Genomic DNA, 12,222 nt, shown 5'->3' with positions numbered 1-12,222 from the left:
TGAAATATATAAATTTAAAAAGTAATTAAATTGAAAATTTTGAGTTAATCTATATTTTATTTAATATTTAAACTATTTAATATAATATAGAAATGTACAATCTTAAGAGTTTATTATTAAAATAATAAGATTTTTGTTATTAAAATGACCTATTTATAAATTCTTATCATTTGGCATTTAATATTAACCATATTGTTAGAGATATTAAGAATATTTATTAATAAATTATTATTATTAAAATATAATAAAATAATTAAAAATCAAAAGCAAAATAATAAAATGGGAAGTTTTTAATCACTGATTCAAGAAAATAATTCTTTAAAGACATTTCTTTTGTATTATTTTTTAATAATGTTGAATACAGTCGACTACCTTGTAACACTGTTGATAATTCCATTTTATATTAATTCCATGTTGTACGAGTCACTTAGATTTTACAAATACGTGTGCTGGGCTGTGAACGGCTCACGTATTTGTAAAATCTAAGTGACTCATACAACACGGAATTTATATAATCACTTGGCTCATAACATATACATATGCAGTATATCTTTTACTCATAAAATATTGTAGAGATGATATGTATAGTGTAAAGTTGTGTATTAGTATACAGCATAAAACTTGTAGATGTTACCATTGAAAAAAATCTATGAATCCATATGGCAAACTGTTTCACATTGTCAACAGATCCTTTGAAATCCAAATGGAAACTCCACAGATTGCTATACCAAATCATGACATGAAAACATGGAATAGCTACCACCAGATGATTTTGATGTCTGATTCACCATGTGATTTCTTGAATACTCAACAATTCATAACTGAAAATTCATGTATGAAGAATTTAACATTCTATTTAAATATGATTAACAATGGACTAACATTTTATATTGCAAGTATAGTAACATTTGTAAAACAATTGAACAATTTCATTTTCAAAATGAAGCTTAGTTAAAAATAAAAATGCTTTTTAATATCTTTAAACAATGTTAAAAGTTGAAAATGTGTTTAATAAAAGTGTTTTCATATTTTTGAATATTTTTTACATATCATTAGTAAGGTGACCAGCTAGTTTACAATGAAAAGGAGGACACAAATAAATTGAAGAAAAAAATATTGTAATAAAAGAAACATTTTATTCATTGCAACAATAATACACTATAATAATATTAACTGCATGTGTATATGCCATGTAATAATTCAGTAAGAAGTAAACAAAGCCACTTCCACTTCTCTCAGTCTTTTGTGCGGAACGCATGCGTCTCATAATCACACCGTGCCGCACTGTACCAAGCCTTGATGAATCATCACGTTAAATACAAACACATCACATACAACAGATCGGCTTGGCATTGATAGAATATGGAGGTTTACAGATTAGTCTTCAAATATCAAAAAGGACATGTAGGAGGACACTTTTCAAGGGAGGACAGAACTTAAAAAAGAAGAACTGTCCTCCCTAAAGGAGGACGATTGGACACCTTACATTAGTTAAATTTTAATTTTAAATATATTTGAGTTAATGGAAAAGTGTAACAATGTATTTAAATATTTCTCTTTTATAAACAATTACAGTAATTTTACCTAAATATCTTTTTGAAGAAATAAAGATGAATTTTCATTCCAATGAAAGTAAATCCATACTAACAAGACTTAAATTTTGTTTTTGGTGAAGATGTGATATATTTTCTTTATCATAAAGATTGCAGAAAAAAATTATACCAACTAAAAATAACTAGAACTATGAATGAATTAACAATTCCTAATTAAACCAGTTCACATATAATCTTTATGATAAAAATGAGGAATTATGTTATTCACCAATAAAATTATATTATATTTGTATTTTATTAGTTAAAGTTAGTTAATGTTAAAAGACAGTTTTCTACCTTATTTGAAAACAATTTTAACATTATATGCTGTTCCTATATTTATGAATCATTCAATTATAAGTTATGTCTAAAAAGATTTGTTTCAAAGTTTAAGTCTGAAACTACAAATTTAACGTTGTCAAATACTATATATTTGATTTGCTTAGCCTCATCAAAAGTTATCTGAAAAGCTTTTTAAGCTTTTTGTTCAAACGTTTATTTATATATACAACTGTTTGTTATTTTTATAATAAAATGTAATTTATTTTACAACTGTGAAATAATATTTAATTTTTCTGTTATTGCATTCACTGTGCTTATATTATGACAATGAGAACCCATTTACTGAAGAATGTTTCATAAAATGAATACTGTAGATTCCTAGAATCCTAAGAAAATAAAGTATGAAAATTTAAAAAATCTAAGGAAAATTAATAACTAAATTTTAAATAATTATGAGAAATTCACTATATCCTTATTTTTATGAATTAATATTAAAGATTTCATTTATAACATAACTGAATTATACTTACATATGCATTTAGATTCTGTTAAAATATGATGAGGTTGACAAATTGAGCAATCACGACCGAAAATTCCTTCTTTACAATGGCACTGTCCCGTTATTTTATCGCATATTTGACTAATTGATCCGTATGAATTGCAATTACATGACTTACAAAATCCGTCTTTTTTAAATGGATTTCCATAGTAACCATCTGAGCATCTATTAAATTTATATATCTTAATATTTTTAATATATATAAAATTAATATAAATTTTTAACATTATTTNAATGCAGTTTCAACTGCTTTTTATTTTATAAAATCCGTCTTCTTGCGCCACCAGAGGGCCTTTTAAACAATAGGTAGTCTGTTAGCGCTGGTCAGTAGTAGTCTAAATTCAATACGAACGTTTGTTTCTTGAAAATTTGATCACGATTTAAATACGGTATTTACTTTTAATATTACCGATATTTCATCGAAAAGAAAACGTGTTGTATTATCATTAAAAGGCAAATTAAAGTATCTGTTTCGATTATCCGGATTTTTCCTTATCCGGACTACCTTCATCCCCAATTAGTCCGGATAATCGAGGTTCTACTGTATATACTTTCTTACTACGTTTATTTATATGTAATAATAAAAATACATATATACACAGACTTGCATTTTTATTAGTTTGTTTTTGTTTGTGGGGGTTAAATAATATGTCTAATGTTGATTGCTTCTCTCTCTTCTTCAGGATTTTCAGAATTAATAGCATTGTAATGTAGAGATCCCCAAGCCTATTAACCTCAACCTGGTTTGTATGCCATTCTAAGACCGTTGATCTGACATCCCCCACTTCTTCAAAAGATCTTTAATTAATAGCAGATATCGACATTAATCCTCTTTTTCATAATAAAACATATCTTGCCAAGTTTTTTGGTGTTCTTCATTCAAGACTTCTTGGCATTCTTCTGTCATCAGATCTGTTTCAGGTTCCATTATGAGCTCTTCATGTTCTTTATTTCTCAGATGTGATATTTGTTACTCCTTTAGCTGCTTGAGTTTTCTTAATTATACTGTATCTTTCTTAGATAAGATTGAACTCGCCCTATTGTAGATTTGTTTAAGCCATACTGCCCAGCAACATCAGACATCTTCTGCCACTATCTACCTTTGCTATTATACTCTCACCTTTCAAAAATAAAAACCGACACAAAACTTAATGAGTGCCCATCCAACAGTCTCGCAAATACTATAAAAGAATTGTTTGTCAGAAAAATAAAAAGCTGGAATTACAAGGAGTATTTCAAAGTTCGAGGAATACTATCTGATCATCTATTGGGTTGAGTGTCAACATTGACATCTCTCTCACTCCAAAAAGTTACCTGAAGACAAAGGAAAATCAATTAGTATTTGCTATTTCTGTCGCTTCCTTTTATGTTTGTTCAGTGAAGTGTTCGTTATCTGATCTTGTGTTCGTTGTCCAATCATAAAAATCTTTTGTGAAAGTGTTCGATATCTGATTTGTTCGTTAACCGATCACCCACTGTATTTTTTTATGAAAAATTAAAAATATATACTCTAAAAAATATTCATTTTCTTTACTTAAACAATAAGATAATATAGAATTCTTTAAATGTTTAATTGACAAAATAAAAAATTAAAAACTGAAATATATAATATCACATCTAATATGACATATTTTAATAAACATTGCATGCATATTTTAATACAATTAATATAATGCAGAAATATTTTTTAAAATTATGTATTAGGATAATCCCTATATAAAGGAGGGCTACAGAGTTAATTACAGTGGAACCCCGGTTAACGAACTTAATCCGTTCCGCGACTCCGTTCGTTAACTGAATTGTTCGTTAACCGAAGCAATTTTTCCCATAGAAATTAATGCAAATGCAGTTAATCCGTTCTAGTGTCCGAAATTTTTGTGATTTTATTTGTAATATACAGTAGATTTTCTTTGATGAAAATGTTGGAAAACGTAGTATCTATCATTACAGCAGCAAACAAGTAAACTTTGTTTAATAAAAAGCATTGTACATACCTTCGTTTGTTGTAGTTGGTGTCAGAAAAGTGGAGATATACGAACCTTAATGCTTAGAAGGAGAATCCCTCCAAAAAAATAACTGGTAACACTTGATCGGAAGATTCTTCGAGTCGAAGTCTCTTTCGGTAAGAAAGCCCACCAGTAGCTAAGCGGTCTTCGTACCCTGAACACGGGGAGTTTGTTCGTGGATTCGCACCTCGCTCAGACGGGCTGGCCACGTGGAGTTTTCCGGGTTTTCTCCACGTCTGTAACGCCTAAATAGGGGCCAGTTTTCCTTAAAAACACCTCCTAGAAGGCATTCCCCCTAGGCAGATCGCCTAAGTGTTGCGTTGCCATAACTTAACAAACAAACTAACTCTTTCCGCAAGGAACAAGAAATTGATCTAAAGTTGATTGTCTTAATCTTTTAATCAAAATTTTTCTCAAATGCGATATCACATTGTCGTTTTCTATTGCCACTATGACTTTTTTGTTTCTTGGATGCCATATTGATTAAATATATAAATCACAAAACAGAAAAAATAAGTATAACACAAACACTCGGAAAAGCAATACTTAACTCGCGCATGCCTAACACCAACTAAAATTTGACACAAAATACCGTTACGTTCGTTATCCGAATTTTGTTCGTTATCCGAAACAAAATTTTTGCAAAATAAAAGTTCGTTAACCGATTTGGTCGTTAACCAGGACGTTCGTTAACCGGGGTTCCACTGTAATTTTAAACAATGACATGGCAGGTAAAATAGTACAGTACAAAGTGTTACCAACTGATCACAATAGCAAGATATGTTAAGGAAAAGAAGTACAGATGGACTTTGCTGAACTGATTATAATTTTTTGGAAACTTTACTGAGATTGATAGCAATCCTTATTATGAAATATTGTGAGATATTATGGAAGTAGAGATGGAATTTGTCAACAGGGAATACATTTGAAAACTCAAGGTTGGAAAGCATTGAATGAGACTAATAAATGATAAATGTTGATTGAATCAAGGTTGCAGAACAGACAAATCTAGTACTGACCAAGAAAGATAATTTTGGAATTGATCCTCAATGAGTAGAGGTTTAGAGTTACTTTAGGAAACTCTATCTAAACCTATGTGGGTCACTGAGATTACTAAAGATGTATGGTTGAGGACAAAAGCCAAACAGAATTTGAAGGTAACCATGGATGATGTTTAGAGTGATGAAGCAATTTTATGTCTTTATGATCAACCAATTATGGTGTTATCAATGATAAGGGTTAGAGGTATCAGTCAATCTGAAAGTTTAATAGAGTATCAAGAGCTAATCCAAATTATTTGGGGATATCATTGACTGTTATGTACCAATTGAGAGAATAAAAATTGCTGTCTTTTGAAGATAAGTTTTTAAAGTGATGAGAATCTTGTAATAAACTGAGAAGGGATTATTCTTTAATATTTTAATAAAGTTAAGGATTTGTTTCAACAGAATTGTGTATAATTTGATCCTACCATATTTAATCCTCATAGCATATCTGGCACCAAGTGGTCAAAGTTTGAACAGTTTGAGGATAAAGATGCATTGAATTTTTTGTTTCAAAAAGGAGGTAAGAAGTCCATAAAGGGATAGCATATAAGAGAGTTTTGAGAATATTAGAATTGAATCATCTAAAAGCAACTTTAAGATTCAAATATAGAGAGAAAATTATGAAGAAATGATCTCATTTTGTGTTTCGTTTGGAGACATTGAAAATTGTAACTGACATGAGATTTTGGAAATACATGAGAGTGTTGGGTAAAAGCAAGTAAGGTTAAAGCTAAAAGCTATGATTTGAAGATCTTTAAATATTCAGGTAAACATGAATAAGGTTGGAGTTAATCCCATTTTTAACTCTTCCAATCCTGAGGCTAAGAGCATTTTCTATTTCAGAACTAAAAAGTGAAAAGAAATTGACATCTTTATGGATTTCTTGATCCACTTTTACCTAGATTTGTCAAAATGGTCAACTTAATAGACAATTTAGACCTCTTACAATATCTTTTGTTTCAAACTGAAATACATTTCAGACTTTAAGTCCCTCTTCAGTCAATTTTTAAATTGTTTTTCCAACATTTGTTTATCTTATAACTAATTAACACTTTCAATATGTTTCCTCGTAAAGATTTTTTAAAATAACATTTTTAATCAAGTAACACACAAAAATGTCAATAAATTCTACTAGATATGAAGCAAACATCAATAAACAGAAATTGTTCATCCTTCAAGAGTTCAGGACAAGGGTTGTACAAATGATGGTATAAGACTTTGGATGACTGAGGAGTGTGTGTAGAGAAATAGTTATAGAGAAGTAGTCTGAGCCATTAAGGTTGAGAACTTTTAAATTGGAGCATATACTAATGAGATTAGCTGACATCATAAAAATATTAATGACAGAATTGCCTCTTTTAGAATAGTGGGTGAAATCAGCTGGAACATCACCTTGTATTCTACTATTTATGATGAAAAGAGAAATATCAAAAGCCAGTTTAATAAGTTTGGTACTTCTGGGATTTTTTTGCAATGTCTTTGTTATAGCTCATATTTTCAAAGCCAGAGTTATAACTATAGTAATGAGATCCATATCATTAGCAAATCTTGCATTCAGGTCCCCCATAATAATATTTTGAGATGAGAGATTCAACCAGTTCTTAATGTTGAGTTCATCATCAAGATACAATATGGAGAAATTTAACTGAGACAAATTATGTGATGAAATAAATCATTAGGAGTAACAAATTTGATCAAAACTGTGATAAAATAATCAGAAGTAAATAGAATATCAATACTGCCAAGTATTTTGTCAATGAGGAGGACTAATCCATCAGTTGGTCTGCCAAAGTTATAATGCCTTTTTAGCCAGGACTTCCACAATGACGAAATTATTGTCTTTTATATGATCAGTGATAGTAGTTGTAAGCTAGATTTCTACAAGACCAAAGAACAAGCAGTGAATTAATATATAGCTTAAAATGTACAGCCCATTTATTAATTTTTTCTTGTTTCTAATTTATTTTTTTTATAAAAATAATTACAAGATTAATTAAACATTTTTCATAATATCAGTCCTCTTAATTAAGTACCTCAAATAGAAACACTTAGATTTTGTTTATATGTGCACTTCGCAAACCATCTTTCATGTACAGTAAATTAATTAGATGAAATAACACCTTAATCAACCTATTGTATGTAGCCATGTTGTACAAATCAGTTGTGCTGAAACATGATGCTCTTAGTAGTAATTAAAGCACCTGTTAACTAGTGTTGATCATTTTTGCATGCAATTAAGTATTATACTTGACTATATAAAGAAGAAATAAATTATAAGTTCTGCTTTCAAAAATACAGGCAACTCTCACTAATCTAGTAATCAATAATCCAGCATCTCAATTATCTAGCATACCCTTTAGCGTGATCACCTTTGTACTTCAGTTTTTACAAAAACATTAGTCATGTCACATCCTGTTTATAGTATGGCATTTTGGCATGCCATAATATTTGCTCACATGCCTCAAAACAGAATTGATACCAAAGGGCAAAAGGTCATATCATTCATTGCCTTTAGGCAGGTCTATAGTCTCTTGGTAATCTGGCATTCTTCTAGCAAGAATGGCCAGATTAACAAGAATCTACTTTACTGTAACTTTAGATGAACTTTTCAAAATTTCCTCATAATAAGTCTTTTTAATAAAAAAGAGAGAAACATTATTATAAATTATGAAAATGATACAGATATAAGTATAACAAACATTGCAAAGCCCGATATGCATATAGAAACATCACCAAACAATTGCCTAAATAATTGGGCTATAACTCTGCTAATTTTAATAATTAATACTAAGTAATTTGCTACTAGAAATAGACATTAGGCGCCATCTCTTAATAAATTTAAATAATTTAGATATTGGAAGAAAAGATTCGGCCCGGAACAGGACTCAAACCCACAACTCCTGCTTACCGTGCAGATGCGTTGCCAATTATGTTACCCGGACCTCCAGTCTGATCTAGTCTTCCAGTATATAAAACATTAGCTATAACCAATGTTGGTTACTACAGTGCCAGCTGGGGATGCATCAAGTGTCCTCGTCCTGTAAACTCCCACATAAAGCACTCAACTGGCCATCATATACTCCAGCCAAGCATAAATATAAACAAACAACTCTACTATACTCGATGCATAGTAATACCAAAGTCAACTACTGCCGTATGCTATTGGGCTAATAACGGCTATAATAATCGCAGGTTTAACTTTTTAATTTAACAATTTTTTTTTTAGTTAGCTTAATAACATTATGCTAAATGTAAAAGTATAAAATAAAAGAGCTTCCACAGCAACTTTTCCAAGGGGCAGCAAAGTGATATGAGAATTGTTGATTTATTCCAAACATTTTTTATAGTTTAAAACTTATTATATTGACACTTCTATTGAAAATTAAATAAAATTACAAAAACTAAAACACAAGATTTTAATTATATTCTAGTTAAGTTTAGTTTGGGTCGCATTATAATAATTAATAATTTAGTGGCCTTGATCATTAAATATCTTCTTACAGCCACATCAGTAGCCTGTTTTGTTCTAGTTATTTTCCATGTTGTAATCACTTTATATGTAACAGAATTAAAAGTGTATAGTATCAATTCTGTTACAGCTTGTAAAAATCCTCTAAATAGTTTAAACTGCTATGATCATTACTGTTATATGCACTATCAATTATGCAGCAGATTTGAATCAATTGTTAATTAAGCATTGATATATCAAAGCTTAACAGTATAAACAAAATAGCTCATTAATGACATTTTTTTTATCTTCTTATAGCTGTTCGTCCAACCGGAAAAACAACAACAACAACAGAATCAAGTCCTACTACACCTGTCACACATACAACATTTCGTCCAACTGTGAATTGCAAGAAAAATGAATTTGAATGTGGAGACAAAACTTGTATTCCGAGAATCTATCTCTGTGATGAATATGAAGATTGTAATGATGGTTCGGATGAAAAAGGATTTTGTTGTATGTTTCAATTTTGAGTCAGAAATAGTTATATTATCAAGTTATAAAATAAAATGATACATTGAATATATATTTAACAGCAAAAGTACAGTGTAATCAAAGCAATTATTTTTGTCATGACCTTCACTGTATACGAGAAGAACTGATTTGTGATGGAACTAAACAATGTTCTGACGGTTCCGACGAGAGTATGTGTGATCTTACAGGTACATTTTTCAAGTTTTTTTTCCTTTTTATAATATAAATAAATCTAAAACGTTCGTGAAAAGGAACTATTGTATTTACTCAAATTATTTATTAAATTTTAACAAAGATCTAATTATCGATATAAAATCAAATTTTATTAAAATAGTTTTTATTATTGATTCTGGTAATATCTTCATCAGTTAAGTTAAATGAATGAACTAGTCACTTAAGTTTTGTGGTTTTAATTTGCAATTCTCTTATAAATACTAAAACAATTTACCTGCCACTTTTAATTAAAATATAACCATAAAGTACTTAATATAACCATTATATTGTAAGATATTATCTTACTACCATAAAAGAATAGGTCTAAATCCAGTCAAGACTTACATTATCAAGGATTCTGGGGGATCCAAGATCAAATCTGGATGGGTTAAAATAGCCCCAGTAAATTTTCAGGTGATGATCTGTCCAGATACGTTGGGCCCCGTTCCTCACCACCTGGCTGCCCCATAGTGCCCACAGAAGAAGTTTTTTTCTTTTGTTTAAACTATATTTAAGTAAATAAAATAATATACTGTAATTAGAATAAATGTAAAGAAGCTGATTGAAAAAGACAGATGATAAACTGAAATCATATAATACTTTACGTGTCAGATGGTTTCTCCAGCGTGCCACAGGTTTGCCACCCCTGAATTAATGATCACTTCCCAGGCATTATCTAACTATTGACACTGAACAAAAAAAAAATAAAGTGCACGGATAAAATCACAAAAATATAAAATAAAATAAGTAAAATTATGCTATTACTAAAGGTAATATATCTCTACTGTTGATAGCTGTTCTATTTCATATGCTTGGAGGACATTTTTTGAAGTTAAATAATTATCTTCCATTAAAATCACTGACTTTTGATTTTCAGTTTGTGTATGTCTAATGGACTGGCAAGCTTGAACTTCTATTTAGATGTCTACATCTAAATAGGGAACTCCCCTATTTAGACGTACCAAGGGAGGGGTGCCTTCCGTGTCTAACATCTCCCAGATGTTGCAATGCCTTATTCTATCAATCTAATCTGAAAATTAAAAGCAACCTTTCCTTGAAATTGAGGAGAACTGCACAAACCATTTAAATTCACTACTAACCTGGTTGCAAAGATTTCATCCCAACAATTCCCTGTCCCAGTTTCTGTCACAATAATTTCCCAAATAATAACCTACCTTTTGCATTTAATATTTTGTTTTATATAAATACAAATAATTCACACATACAAATAGTAACTAGTCAAATCCATTGCCAGCAATTGAACTGTCCTCAAACTTTAATTTCTTTTCAATGTAATATTCTTCTGATAACATTTACCTTTTCTTTTACAGCTCTTGACTTATAAAGCCTTAAATAAGAAAATTGACATAACTGCACATTTGCCTTAGTATATGCAGGCTTCTAAAAGTTTCCATTCGTGGCACCCCATTGCTTACAGTGAAGCATTACATCACCTTCTGAGCCATTCGTCTGGCAATATATCAGTGAAAAAGATCTATCGGTATCACAAAATAGTAAACCATTCGTGTCGATGACACAAACAAATTGTGAAAGTGGATCTATGTATGTACCAAGATAACGTCAAAAGAGGTTTGCATTTCCATTGGGAGCATCTGCTTGATTATATAGGGTTTAGACTAGGACAAAATGTGCTTCATGTGAATCACTAATTATCTTAACATACAGCAGAAATTTCAAAAATGTTATGACTGATGCATTTGGAACACAAAAGAGAAGGTAACAGTTTCTTATTACAGATCATTACAGGAGATGAAAGCTAGTATCTCCATTATGACCAATGACAATGGCACCGTCCAATGTCACTTCACATAAAGAAGTTTAAAACTACTGTGTCTGCTGGCAAGGTTATGACGACTGAAGTTTGACAGCAAAAGTTCTTTATGGTCAAAAAACAAACCACCTAATTATATGACCACGACCAACCATTGCTCTCTAAAGGTTTCAATCAGATGCAAAAGTTGTGGGAACTGTTCAAGAATGATTCCAAAGCCAACCAAAGAATAATTCATTTAGTGACACTCTGGGATAAGTGCCTCAATGCATATGGAGACTTCTTTTAGAAATGTTCCATGTTCTCTGAGTTTTCATTAATAAATGGAAACTACTTTAGGCCTCCATATATAAATGTATATGGCATTTAATAGAAGTAATATCACCTAATATTGCTACTGCTGATTATCAGTTTTTGTTTCATTAAATAAATTTGCTGCAATCAATTTTTCCTAGAATAGATAATTTTTTTGGTAATTTGTGAATGCAATTAACATAAAATTATTTGTGAAAATTAACTGACTTTTCCATAAAATATTTTTTATATAATTATACTTGTGAGTATTTACTGTCATAAAATCTAAGTTAATTTTTTTTCCCCTAGAATGTCCACCTAATTACTGTCAGAATGGTGCTACATGTAAACTCAATACAAAGAATTTTCCAATTTGCAGGTAAATTTAACATTAATCTTTAAAAATTGTTTATGTAAAACTCGACTTCCATGGCCACCGTCCTGCTGTCTATAGCA

At 30.2% G+C, this 12,222-nt stretch overlaps 1 protein-coding gene across 1 annotated transcript in view; it reads right to left on the bottom strand.

Moving 5' to 3' along the window:
- Positions 1 to 12,222, bottom strand: part of LOC111618236 (laminin subunit alpha-1-like) — a 270,556-nt gene that overhangs the window by 98,960 nt on the left and 159,374 nt on the right. The gene's annotated exons all lie outside the window — the stretch shown is intronic.

Source organism: Centruroides sculpturatus, unplaced genomic scaffold, assembly GCF_000671375.1.
Source record: "Centruroides sculpturatus isolate CEXI.00-Female unplaced genomic scaffold, Cexi_2.0 scaffold205, whole genome shotgun sequence".
Taxonomy (NCBI): domain Eukaryota; kingdom Metazoa; phylum Arthropoda; class Arachnida; order Scorpiones; family Buthidae; genus Centruroides; species Centruroides sculpturatus.
Note: the sequence above shows the minus strand (reverse complement) of the source record. Positions and strands in the feature narration are given on the sequence as shown.